At 52.4% G+C, this 13,839-nt stretch overlaps 1 protein-coding gene across 6 annotated transcripts in view; it reads left to right on the top strand.

The window, feature by feature from the left end:
• The first annotated feature begins 9,280 nt into the window (after positions 1 to 9,280).
• NACC1 (nucleus accumbens associated 1) overlaps positions 9,281 to 13,839 on the top strand; it is a 31,568-nt gene continuing 27,009 nt past the window's right edge. The window contains exon 1 of one of the 6 annotated variants that reach the window (XM_083599971.1): positions 9,281 to 10,306. The gene's annotated coding sequence lies outside the window, so the exon portion shown is untranslated. Of the gene's footprint in view, positions 10,307 to 10,729; positions 11,172 to 13,839 lie in introns of those variants that run through there. The other 5 variants (XM_083599974.1, XM_083599975.1, XM_083599976.1 and 2 more) reach the window with 5 other exon arrangements.

The following is a 13,839-nucleotide window of genomic DNA, read 5'->3' as shown; positions in this document are numbered from 1 at the left end:
TATTTAAAAGTATGCAAGCCTATCTTCCTTTACACCTAGCTGCCACCTTTTTTTGTTCTTGCTCCTTTAGCAGCCATCTCATACTGAAAAAATAAGCAGGTAAGGCTTTTCCTGGCACAGGGATGCAGTAATGTGGATTAAATGCAGAAATCAAGCAGGGACTGTTTTTCCTATACACAGTTCAGAGCCATTTTTGTGCAATGTACCGTATTTTTCGCCCTATAGGACGCACCGTCCCATAAGGCGCACCTAGTTATTTTGGGGGGAAATAAAGGGAAAAAAATTATTTCCCCCCCAGGCGCGGGGCTCGGGCGGGGGAGGCCCAAGCTTCCCCCGACCCCAGCCCCCAAACAGGCAGCTCTCTGCAAGCCGTGGGAGCCGAGCGCTGGCTCCCGCTGCTTGCGGAGAGGTCCGCGAAGCCTGGACGTGCTGATCTCAGCGCGCGCAGGCTTCGGCATCCAGGCAACTCTCCGCAAGCAGCGGGAGCGCTCCCGCTGCTTGCGGAGAGGTCCACGAAGCCTGGAGCGCTGAGCTCAGCGCGTGCAGGCTTCGGCATCCAGGCAACTCTCCACAAGCAGCGGGAGCACTCCCGCTGCTTGCGGAGAGGTCCGCGAAGCCTGGAGCGCTGAGCTCAGCGCGCGCAGGCTTCAGCATGCAGGCAACTCTCCGCAAGCAGCGGGAGTGCACCGACCCCTCTCGCTCTCCAGGCTTCAGCGAAAGCTTGCATTCGCCCCATAGGACGCACACATATTTCTCCTTCATTTTTGGAGGGGAAAAAGTGCGTCCTATAGGGCGAAAAATACGGTACTTACTCTAAGCTGTTGGCATCTATCTGTTTCGAGAGACAATGCAATATGCCTCCAGGGATGAAGTCAGACCACTGCATTAGTGACAATGAAGTGACCTCTCCAAGGCACAAGCCTGGGCAGTGTGTATGGAGGTTTTGGGCCAGTGTGTATGGGCTGCCCAGATGACAAGACCCCCACTCTGGCCTCATTTATGTGGTCCAAAGGAATTTAGAGCAATATGTTTGGCACCAGCTTGGCTTCAGGAGTTGCCAGGAGGCATCCAAGGCATCATCCAACTGCCTTAGGGACTCCTGATTTATGTAGGGTTTGTTGTTAGACTTTGTTTCTCCTGAAGATATCCCACAAGACAGCAGAGATTTAGGATCAGAGTTTTCCTTCTCCTAGATGGGCTACCTTCCTAGGTTGATAAGCCCCATCTACTCCCTGACTTCCCTCTACAGCATGTGCAGAAAACGTTTTATTGACTGCTGGACCCACTATTGGTCTCATCCACTCGATCTGCCGGAGCATGCCTTTGCATGCAAGGTAAGTCCCTAACTCACCTGGTTTAGCCAGCCAGTCGAAGTTGTTCCTGGGGTGTGGCCACTGTTGCATCTGACAGCTTCTAGGAGCCACAGGTGAGAGCTGAATGCAGGGTAAGGATGATGTCTCCCACCAAAGGTACTACCCCTCCCCTAGCACCCCATATTGAACGAATGATGTTCAAATCTCCACTCAATAATGAAGTTCACTGGATGACTTTAACCTGGTTGCTACAGCCACCATCTTAAGATGAGTATCTGACAACCCTGTCTACCTATAAGCAGTTTTTCAACCTGGTATATGGTTGATCACAAATGGAGGCCAAATACTAGAATATGTTGCCCCTTGATCCGATGGGTGGATTAGATGGTGTTGCATCAAGAATTTTCTCACACTGTCCAGTGCACTTTCCCTCCCCATCACTTTCCTATCTCAAAATGTCTGAGCTTTGGGGGAAGCAGGTTTCTTGTGCAAGACTTCCAAATCAACTTTTATTGCACAACCTGAATTTGCTGGTATGTGATTCAATCACACCTGAAAATAGCAACAGCCTGGAAATCCCCTCAGAGAATGTTATAGTCAAAGTGGAGTTCAGATTTGAGTCTTCCATAGTTAAGGTCACCATGTAACTCCAGGTTTGCTAAGAATGCCAACTCTTTTCTGGTTCCTGTTCCTCCACCCAACAGCAGGTTATGATGCTCATCTGCATATTGTGAAAATGCACCTGTTCGTTTCTACAGATAAAGCTGCAGCTAAAAGCACAGAATTAGGCCAGGCACCTTTGTGTGATGAGTTGGCAAGTTTAGTGACAACATCACAATGGCTCTTACTAACAGAAGTGGCTCTTATGATGATCACAGGTTCCAGGTTGGTTCATATGGGGAGAGTCAGTTCTTCAGGTGTTGCATCTTAAGGCAGCCCTGTTCAGGGAAGTTTTTAATGTGTGATATTTTAGTGTATTTCTGGTTTCTGTGGAAGCCGCCCAGAGTGGCTGGGGAAACCCAGCCAGATGGGCAGGGTACAAATAATAAATTATTATTATTATTATTATTATTATTATTATTATTGTCAGGGGTTCAGGAGCAGAAGGGACGGATGGAGAGGAATCGGAGGGAGAAGTTAGCGACGATAGCCGACCAAGGTCCCTAAGTCTCTCCAGCGAATCGGAGGATTCACAGAAAGGGGCTCCCGTGGGCAGAGCTGGGGGGTTGCCAAGAGGGGCACCTCAGGAAGGAGGGACCAGAGGGGATTCAGAGAGCAGCAGCTGGAGATCCGGACCAGCTACCCCACCGGAGAGCAGCAGCTGGAAATCCGGACCAGCTACGCCACCAGAGAGCAGCAGGGGGGAGGAGTTCCAGGCACCAGCGACAGGCAGCTCTCCGGCAGCAGCCACGCCTGCGTCGGAGAGCGAGGAAACGGTAGAGAGGAGGGTCGGAGACAGCGCGCGCGCGCCAAGTTCAAATGTAACAGAGGGAGGCGCAATGAGCAGCCCGGAAAGGGAGCCAGGTCCTAAAGCCCGCCGATCTAGGGAATAGACGTAGAGACGCACGCTAGGATTTGGTAATGGAAACTACACTTCAATAAAGACTTTATACCGTTCTACCGGCTAGCGTTGGTCCTTTGTGAGCCGGGACCTAGAGGCAGTCTCTGACAGTAAGTCCCATCTCTCAAAGTTTTCATCAGTTCTCTTTGACTCAAGCGGCGTGTGGGGAGCGAAGCAGGGAGGAAAGAGAACTGGTGCCTTGGGAGCTCACAAGAGTCAAGCGACATGTCTACTGAAGAGCAAATTGCTTCCCTGCAAGAAGCGGTAACGCAGCTCAGCGCAGAGATAATCGCCTCCAGGAAAAGAGAGGATGAAGCGGCTGCTGCATGCCGAGATCTCCAAGCCAGGTTGGACGTGCTTACTAAGCAGGCACAAACGGGGTCCAGATCCGAGGGGATCGGGTTGGGGAGGAGAGGAGGCAGCATTGTATCTCACTTCGATGGGAATTTACAGCAGTACCCCAATTTCCGAGCAGACGTGCAGTTTGCGCTGAAACTGCTGGAAAAAGAGTTTAGAGATGAGCAGGAAAAAGTGGGGTTTATCTTGTCTCATTTGCATGGAGACGCGAAAGCATGTCTGCGCAATCTGTGGAGAGATATGGACCCAGCGCTCCAGAGTTCAGCTGCATTCATTAAAGCGATGGATTCTTGCTTTCTATCGAAAATAGACATTGACATTGCCCGTAAGGACATATTTGGGCTGAGACAAGGGAAAGCCAGCGTGAGGCAGTATCACTCCCGCTTTTTTGCATTGGTCAATGCCTTGGGGTGGGACAAGGATTCCCCCCCCGTTAGAGATCTTTATTGGGAAGGATTGAACCCCCAAATCAAGGATGAGATAGCGCGGGGGGAGAGACCCAAAAGCACCCAGGAAGTGGTGGACAGATCGCTCGCAGTGGGGGTGAGGCTGGAGGACCGCCCATGGGACAGAGAAGAAGGGCGTTGGGGACGCACACCAGCCAGAGCGCCCTCCCTCTTGCCCAGGGATGTCGCGCGTGCGCAATCAACGCCTCCGCAAGCAGGGGGGGAGGAGCCAATGGAGATCGGCGGTGCTAGAGCTCAATCAGCCACCAGAGCCTTAACACCGGGAGCAGTCAAAACAAAGCAGCCTAGAGGGAACAGGAAGTGTTACATCTGTGAAAGTCCGAAGCACATGGCGAAAGAGTGTCCCCAGAGGCTCCACAAGCACACTGCAGCTTCAATGACAGTAATGGGAGCAACTCAGCAAAGTGAACCACAGCAGGGAAACGAAGGAGTCTGGCTGGAAACAGAAGCACTGGGGGCCAGCCAGGCGAGTCAGTAAAGAAGTCCCCAGAGATTTTGAAGCCCACGGATCCCCTCCCGCCCAAACCAGTGGTGCAGCTCACCGCATCGCTCCAGCTGCCCAGTGGTCTCACTTTAGAAGTGCCGATTACGATTGACTCTGGCAGTAATGCGGACTTTATCGCACTGGAATTCCTTCAACAACACAACATAGCGCTACTGCCAGCCACACTGCCCCTGAACGTTGTCACAGTGGATGGCAGGGAACTGCTAGGGGGGCAGGTGGTACAGCAGACACCACCTATGGTGATGCAAATTGGGAATCACCGAGAAGTAATCAGCTTCAACGTCACCCAATTGTCGGACACGCCAGTAGTTCTGGGAATGAGTTGGCTACACAGGCACAGCCCAGCATTGGCATGGTACCAACGCCAACTGACTTTTGGCTCCTCCTACTGTGCGGAACACTGCATTCTGCCTAGACCAGAAGGGGAGGAGGATGACCCACAGTTACATTTGGGCACGCTGCAAGCAGTACCTCTCAAGTATTCTGAATTTTTGGAGGTGTTCTGCGAGAAGGAAGCGGACAAGCTACCCCCCCACAGACCCTATGACTGCAAGATTGATCTCCTGCCGGGGGCGACGCTGCCAACAGGGAAACTGTATTCCATGTCTGAGGATGAACTGCAGGAACTTAGGGAGTTCATAGACCACAATTTGAAGCGCGGGTTCATCCGGGAGTCGAAAGCTGTAGGGGGCAGCCCAGTATTCTTTGTGAAGAAGCGAGACACGCCCCAGAAGAGGCTTGTAGTGGACTTTCGAATTTTGAACTCGAAAACCAAGCCCTCGTCCTTCCCCATGCCCAAAATAGACGACCTGCTCGCGACGGTAAGGAAAGGACGCGTTTTCACCAAGTTGGATCTGCGAGGCGCGTACAACCTGATTCGTGTGCGGGAGGGCGACGAGTGGAAGACGGCCATGTTCACACCACTGGGCACCTACGAATACAGAGTTATGCCCTTCGGATTACAAAATGGCTCTCACTGTTTTCAAGCCTTTATGCATCACGTGTTGGCGGGACTCCTTTACAAGAAGTGCGTATGCTTCCTGGACGACATCCTGATATTTTCTGAGTCGCGAGAGGCGCACGAGAGGGATGTCAGGGAAGTTCTGCAGAGACTAAAGGAGCACAGGCTGTACGCCAAGCTGGAGAAGTGCCAGTTCGACGTGACGGAGGTGGATTTCCTGGGCTATAAACTGTCGGACAAGGGGCTCGCCATGGACAGCGCCAAGGTTCGCTCAGTATTGGACTGGAAAAGCCCGCGCAATCGGAAGGAAGTCCAGCGGTTTGTCGGCTTTGCCAACTTTTATCGCAAGTTCATCAAGGGGTTCGCTATGCAAACGGCGGCCATCACCGACACGCTCAGCTCCAAGAAGAAGAAGTTTCTCTGGACGGAGGAAGCGGAGCAGTCCTTTCAGAAACTCAAGCGTCTCTTCGCGTCCGAGGAGCAGCTGCTGCATGTGAATCCCAGCAGACCAATGAGGGTGGAGACAGACGCCTCAGACAGAGCCGTGGGAGCTGTACTGTTGCAACAAGACCAGCAGGGGGACTGGAGGCCGTGCGCCTTCTACTCAAGGAAGCTCAGCAAGTCGGAGCAGAATTACACCATCTGGGACAGGGAGTTGCTAGCCATCCATGCAGCGTTCAAGGCGTGGCGGCACTTCCTTATCGGAGCCAGACACACAGTGCAGGTCCGCACGGACCACAAGAATCTAGAGTACTGGCGCACGGCGAGGTTCCTGAATCAGAGGCACATTAGATGGGCAGAGTTCTTCGCGGACTTCGACTTCAAGATAGAGTACATCCCGGGTGACAACAACATCATGGCGGATGCCTTGTCCAGAAAGCCGCAATACCTCGAGGAGGAGGCACCGTCGGCAGCCAAGCACATTTTCGCACCGGAAGCGTGGGCTTGCGCTTCGGCGACCGTGGATCTGGACGCCGTACGTCGAGCGTTGCAGGAGGACCCCTTCGCGCAAGCCAAGATGGAGGAGGTGCACAAGGGCACGGTGAAGGACGACGAGTTCCAGATCAGAGACGGGTTGCTCATCCGCAAGGGAGCACTCTACGTGCCGGGGAATGACCTCCGCGCGAGGGTGCTGCAGCAGCTACACGACGCCCCCACTGCCGGGCACTTTGGCAGAGAAAAGACTGTAGAACTAGTGACCAGAGACTTTTGGTGGCCCAAGATGCGGGGGGAAGTAGCGGATTACGTCTCGAGATGCGACACCTGCCAAAGAGCCAAGTCAGTGCACAAACCGCCGGCGGGATTGCTGGAACCGTTGCAGACGCCGTCTGAGCCGTGGGAACGGGTGGCCCTGGACTTTGTCACGGATCTGCCCAGTTCGAGGGGAAAGACGGCAGTGCTTGTGGTGGTGGACATGTTTACCAAGATGGCACACTTCATCCCGTGTGCGAAGGTGGCCACGGCAGAACAGACCGCCAGGCTGTTCATAGACCACGTGTTTAAGGTCCACGGTCTGCCACGATCTATTCTATCCGACCGGGGGCGGCAGTTCATCTCGAACTTCTGGCAAAAGTTGATGGGCATCCTGAACGTCAAGATCAATCTAGCGTCGGCGAGACACCCGCAGACCAACGGACAAGCGGAGAGGGTCAACGCCATCATGCAGCAGTACCTGAGATGCTACGCCAATCAGCAGCCTAACACGTGGGTGGACTACCTGCCCCTCGCAGAGTTCGCTTACAACAATACGAAGCACGTGTCGACGGGGGTGACGCCGTTCTTCGCCAACAACGGGAGGCATCCCAGAACCTTCCCAGGTTTAGAGAGAGTGGGGGAGGGGGAGCCGCAGGCAGCGGAAGACTTAGCGTCAGAGTTGCAGGAAGTCCACGAACAGCTTAGGAGGCAGTTGGAACTGGCCAAGCACGCATACAAACTGCAGGCTGACAGACACAGGAGAGTAGGGGAAGACATACAGGTGGGAGATTGGGTCTGGTTAGCAGCGCAAGCAGTGCCGACCAAATCGTTGGCCAAGAAGAAGCTAGGGCATAAGCAGCTAGGGCCTTACCAAGTCCAGGCACAGGTCAATCCAGTGGCCTTCCGGTTAGCGCTTCCGGAGGGTTCCAGAATGCATCCGGTGTTCCATAGATCGGTGCTCACGCCCTACAAAGCACCGCATAGATTTCAGGAGCCAGGCACAGCACCAGATCCGCCCAGAGAAGGACCCAGGGAAGGGGGGTCGCCAAGAGGGGAGCGCATCAACGAAGCCACAGAGATTTTAGACTCGAGATGGGGGGAAGAGGGAGTAGAATACCTTCTTGCCAGAGAGGATACCCCGGCCAGCGCCAACAGTTGGGTGCCGGGCTATGCCTTGGACGAGCCTCTTCTCAAGGAAGAGTTCCATGCCATTTTCCCACACAGGCCCATGCCAGCCGAGTATTTCGACGACTGGCTCTTCACACCCACACTTTCAGGCAGCACGTTCCAGGGGTTCGACTCGGACGAGGAGACGGCACCACACATACGCTCTCCGGAGGGGTCAACCTCGGGTTCTGCCTCAGACCGCTCCTATTGGTGGGATACTCAACCAGAGGAGCAGTGGCGCAGGAAGTGGCTGGGGGGTCCCTGGCAGGCATCACCCTCAGAGGGGAACGGGGGAGAGATGGACATGGACGTGTTGGGGGAGGACGTGGGATTTGAACACGAAGGCAGGGAGATGGAAGCAGAGGAGATCGACGTCGACGAGCGCACGGAGGAGGAGCCAGACCTGCCCGATGTGATGTACGACACGGGGGAAGAACTGTATCCGGCACTCACCCCCGCCACGACGGAGCACCCAGAACCCACACCGGAAGGAGGGGAGGGGGGAAGGGGGGGCTTCGAGGGGGGGATGGATGTCAGGGGTTCAGGAGCAGAAGGGACGGATGGAGAGGAATCGGAGGGAGAAGTTAGCGACGATAGCCGACCAAGGTCCCTAAGTCTCTCCAGCGAATCGGAGGATTCACAGAAAGGGGCTCCCGTGGGCAGAGCTGGGGGGTTGCCAAGAGGGGCACCTCAGGAAGGAGGGACCAGAGGGGATTCAGAGAGCAGCAGCTGGAGATCCGGACCAGCTACCCCACCGGAGAGCAGCAGCTGGAAATCCGGACCAGCTACGCCACCAGAGAGCAGCAGGGGGGAGGAGTTCCAGGCACCAGCGACAGGCAGCTCTCCGGCAGCAGCCACGCCTGCGTCGGAGAGCGAGGAAACGGTAGAGAGGAGGGTCGGAGACAGCGCGCGCGCGCCAAGTTCAAATGTAACAGAGGGAGGCGCAATGAGCAGCCCGGAAAGGGAGCCAGGTCCTAAAGCCCGCCGATCTAGGGAATAGACGTAGAGACGCACGCTAGGATTTGGTAATGGAAACTACACTTCAATAAAGACTTTATACCGTTCTACCGGCTAGCGTTGGTCCTTTGTGAGCCGGGACCTAGAGGCAGTCTCTGACAATTATTATTATTATTATTATTATTGCAGTCTTGAGCTGCTTAAGGGTTTATAGATCAAATAACAACACTTTGAATTGGGACCAGAAACTAACTGGCAGCCAGTGCAGTTGGGCCAGGATTGGTGTAATATGCTCAAGCCATCTTGCCCCATTACCTGACCCCTGAATTCTGCATCAGCTGAAGTTTCCAAACCGTCTTCAGAGGTATTCCCACGTATGGCATGTTGCAATAATCTAATTTAGAGGTTACCAGAGCATAGACAACAGAAGTTAGCTTATCTCTTTCCAGATAGCGGTGCAGCTGGGCCACCAGCCAAAGCTGATGGAATGTGCTCCACACCACAGATGCTGTCTGAGCCTTGTGACAGCAATAGATGCAGAAGTACCCCCAAGCTGTGCACCTGCGACTGCCCTAATCCACTGAAAACTAGCTTCCTTTTGAAACTATATGACAGTGTTTACAGCACTTTAACATTAGCGAACGGGTCCTTGCCCAAGCCTTGCATTCTACTTTTAGACAAGGGACAAAAGGAAGATGAAAGCGTAATGATGTGTGTGAGCAAGAGAAGTTACATATTTATACTTTTTTTTTCAGCTGAGCATGAGAACAGAGGACTGGTTTGATCAACTGTGTTTGTGCACCTGGGAATTCAGGGTGGAGGAAAAGTAAGAACAGGCAATCTTAAATGCTCAGTTCTGTATCAGAAAATTATGAGAATGTCTTCAAAACATGAAAAAGTGCTTAAGTTTATTTTTCTCTTTTGTATTGAAAGATGTTCATACGGAATATAACATTATTTTCAACTCCTTTTTTCCCCTGTCACTTGTCTAGAGTTCATCCCAGTGTTGACTTTGGGGAGTTGCTAGGTGCCTTGAACATTTTGTTCCCTCTTCCAAGACTAAAGCCTGAACTTTCATCGTTATTCAACTCCGTTTAATGACAAGTCTTTTGGATTTGAGGATTTCTGAAAGCTTGATTTTGTTTCAGTCAGGATAAAGTGAATGACTTGACTCAGGTTTTTGGGAAACTTCTGTGTGACTCACGCTGTTTGCAGTCGACTTGAGAATTAATTCCGGGCAAACGGTGCGGGAAGAGAAAAGCTAGCTCCCTTTTGTTTTCATTCGTCGGCGGAGTTTGGAGACAGGAATCAAACTTGGTGAAATTTATGCGCCTCTAGGCACAAATCGGGGAGGATTCTGCCCGTCATCCTGAAACCCTTTCCTTAAATTTTATTTATTTTAATTGCGGATCCTCAGATTGGAACATTTACTTCCCTGGGTTAAATACAGAGCTTCTCCCGCCAGCTCCTGGGAGATCACTCGCTTCCAACTCTCGGAGAACAAAGTCAGGCAGGCTGGCTGGCAAGTTCAGAAGCAAATATTTCCCAGTTCCAAGGCAAAGGGGAGAGGAGGGGCGAGGGAGGGAGCAGGAGCTGGCTCGGAGCTCCGCTAGCAAGGCCTGTGGGAGCGCAGAGACGGAGGCCTGGCTTGGCTGGGCAGAGCACTACAGCGGCTCGCAGGCTGCTCCATCCACTAGCTCGGCTCTCTGCTGAGCCTGCCTAGGCTGACAATGAATGGCTGCTGCTAGTGCTGCTTGGAGGGCTAGGGGAGCAGAGCCCCTCCATTGAGCGACATCTCCTCTCCCCCCCCTTCTCTTTGCGCAGGTGAGAGCCACGTCGCCCCCCTCCCTTCCAGGAGACCTCACCACTCCAGGGTCGCCCCCCGCCCCACTCTTTTAAGTCGGGGCACCCACCCGCCACCCTCCTTCCAATGCATGCACCCCTCCCCCCATTATCCCAGGTGTTTAAACTTTCCTCGCCCTCGCCAAGCAGCCCTCTAACCTGCCGGGTTCGCCCAAGGGGGGCGGCGGGGTGGGGGAAAGGGGATCCTTAAAATAGCAGCTGTTGCCTGCGCCGATCCCCCCCCGGGTGGGAGAGGCCCCCTTTAGCAGCCCTCCCCGTCCCTCTCTTCCCCCCACCCTCCCTCCGTCCCCCTCCCTCCGTTGCACCCCAAACCGGACCCCAAGGGAGGACCTTTGCGCCTGCCTTCGGGGTGTGGAGGGAGAGAGGAGCTGCGCCCCTCGGCTCCCCTGCTAGGCCGCCTTGCAGTCGGCGACCCCTTAGCAAAGTGTGTGTGTTTTGGGGGGGTGTCCCCCTTACCCCCCCCGCCTTCGTCCTCCTCCTCCTCCTCCCCGGACCTCACAAGCAACGTGGTGGCGCTCGCTGCCTCTCCCCGGCCTGCGCCTTCTCCTCCGCACAGGCTGGCTGGCCGGGAGGGCGCGGGCTTCCCCTCTCCGCAGGCCTGTCCGAAATCCCCCGACGTTCCCTGCGGGGGCTTTGTCCTGCTCCTCCTCGCCTCGCTCCCCCCCGGGCCTGGCCGCCTAGAGGAAGGGCGCAGCGGCGGGGCCACCCTCGAGGGAGAAGTTTCGAGTGGGAGCCCCTTGGCGTTGCCAGGGGAAGAAGGCCTGGCCGGGCGGTTGGCTTGGAAACCCGGAATTCGGTGGTTCTCGGAGGATGCTTTTGGGCCACGGTGGGGGAAGGGGCGCGGAAAGAAAGCGGCAGGGGAGAGGAGAGGAGGAGGGGCGCTTCCCTTCCTCCTCCTCCTCCTCCTCTTCCAGCGGGGGGGGGGGAGGAGGTGGGGAGGGGGCAAAATGTTACTTTTCCTGCAGTGGGACCTTTCAGAGTTTAAAAATGGGAAGGGGGGTTTCAGGAAAAAAGTTCGAGAAACGAAACTTCAGAAACTTTCACTTGTGGGGCAGCAAAAGTTAAGATCGATACTGGTTCGAAGAGACCAGGCTGGGAATGGGGGGATTATTAACTGTTTTGGCGTGCACGTTCACTCGGAAATTGCAGTATTACTCTCTCCCTGAGATTAATGGAAGTTTACTCCCAAACATAGACTTGGTTTACAACTTCCTGGGGTGGCGGGTGGGGAATTAAAGTTTTCAATGGTTGTTTTGGAAGGGGTGGGATTATGAGTATTTTACTTAGGTTAACTCCTTATGCACGTGGTAGGGGAAGGAGAAGGTCACAATGTGGCTCTGACTTGAGGATAGTTTTTGTTCTCTTAGAGATACTTGTGGAGGTGGTGCAGTATGTTCCTGATAAATGAACATTGTAAACAAGTTGCCACTGAATAGCTCACCATATGTTGTTTGTTTTCTCAAGTCTTTGCTTTTCTCTCTCTCTCTCTCACTGGATTCCAATTTGGCCTTTCTAAGTGCCAAGTTTATTCTACCAGAGGATACAATTGTTGTCTTGTCAACTTGTGACTTCATAACAGAAAAGAGTTGTAGTGTTATTTTTCATAAGCAGGTGAGCTATTCAAAAATAGTGCATGACGACTTTGCAGCAAAATTGGCTCTGAAAAGAGGAAGACCACAGGTATATGGCATTGTATACATTGTTAACTGAGCTCCTCAGAAGGGCCTCTAAAAGTTAGGTCCTGCTGTAAATTGCAATAACATCTTATATAGATTAAGGCTTTAATAAGAATATTCTGTCACAACTGAGGTCTGACTAATGGGAGGGAGATGGTGCACAGACAATGGAACTCTCCAAAGATTACCTTACTGGTACTTGAAGCTTTGTATTATAGTTAGCAGTGTTGTTTAGAGCAAGGCTATATTGTGCAGCCACAGTCCAAACCAAGTTCTGCTTCTAATAAGTTCTGCACAAACAGATAACAGACTCTTGTAGAACAGCTGCATGTCTGTCTATTCAGAAGTAAATCTTGCCAAGTTACATGGGGCTTCAAAGTAAATGTTCACAGGATTGCTGCTTTGGATCTATTTTATTTTTTCCTGTATACATAAAATAAAGATGAGCATCACAAACAATAAGCAAACAATTAGAGTACAGAAGTGGTCATTTTACAATATTATTATGACTTACACAATCATTTAAACAGGTGTTGGTTGAGCTCCAGCAGACTCACTAGCCCTCCTGATGAATCAGTAGGGAGATCATATTTTTCAAAAAACCCATTCACATTATGTATGGCAGACAGGTGTCAGTGAGATGGTCTTGGTGAGTCTGACCCCTGCTGAGTTGCAGTGTTGGGTCAATTTCTCAGAGAAAACTGTCTGCTGTGCCTTTGATATATACCCCTTAATTGTAAACCTGATTTAAGAGGCCAAGTGCTGTGCAACTTCCATTTATGCCACTATCAGCAGAAAGACTTTAAGATCCATGTGTAGCACTGAGCTCTTCTGTTCTAAGGGGTTGGACAGGAGGGCTAATGCTGAGTCTGGGATGATCAGATGGCACAAAATATCAGCTATTATTCTAAATATATTATTGTCAAAAGATTTACTCCCTGGGGCATGACAGTCATAGATGAATTAAGGAACCATCCTTCTTGCACCCTCTTCAGCAATGAGGAAAGGTGACACTGAGGAGAGCTGGCACTGTTAACTCAGTGAGGGCTGACAGCAGTATAGTTCTACTTGCAGATTTGAGCTTATCTTCCCTCAGCTTGGCAGAAACCCTGTGAAGTCATGCCATCACTATACTAATGACTTGTAGCTCTACTTCGCCATAACATCTATGTCAGTAGAAGCTGTGCATGGTATCGTTCTGGAGCAGCTGTCCAAGTTAGGGGAGGTAAGCACAGCTTTGTAGTGGTTCCAATATACTTGGATAGTAATTTCCAGAGGGTGATACTTGGGGAGTGCTTTTTGGCCCAGTGGAGCCTTCAATGTGGGGTTCCTCAGAGTTTGATTTTATCCCCCATGCTGTTCAACATCTACATGAAACCACTGAGTGGGGTCATCCAAAGTTTTGGAGTACATTGTGAGCAATATGCTGATGACACATCTGCAGGTGTGGCAGTGGAGGTGTTGGACCGTTGTCTTGCCTTGCTAATGGACTGGATGAGAACCAATAACTGAAGCTCAATCCAGATAAGACAGAGGAACTGTTAGTGGGTGGTTCCCTAGGCCAGATGGATGGGAGGTTGCCTGATCTGGATGGAGTTACGCTCCCTTTGAAGTGTGTATGCAGCTTAGAGGTACTTCTGGATCCGTTGCTGTTGCTTGAGGCCAGGTAGCTTCTGTGGCACAGAATGCCTTCCAACAGCTTTGGCTGGTGGCCCAGCTGCACCCCTCTCAGGACAAGAATAGCCTAACTTGTGTTGTCTATTCTCTGGTGACCTCTAGGTTAGATTACTGCAGCATGTTATATGTGGGGATGCCTCT

The sequence above is a fragment of the Podarcis filfolensis genome, assembly GCF_964270895.1.
Source record: "Podarcis filfolensis genome assembly, chromosome: 2".
Taxonomy (NCBI): Eukaryota; Metazoa; Chordata; class Lepidosauria; order Squamata; family Lacertidae; genus Podarcis; species Podarcis filfolensis.
Note: the sequence above shows the minus strand (reverse complement) of the source record. Positions and strands in the feature narration are given on the sequence as shown.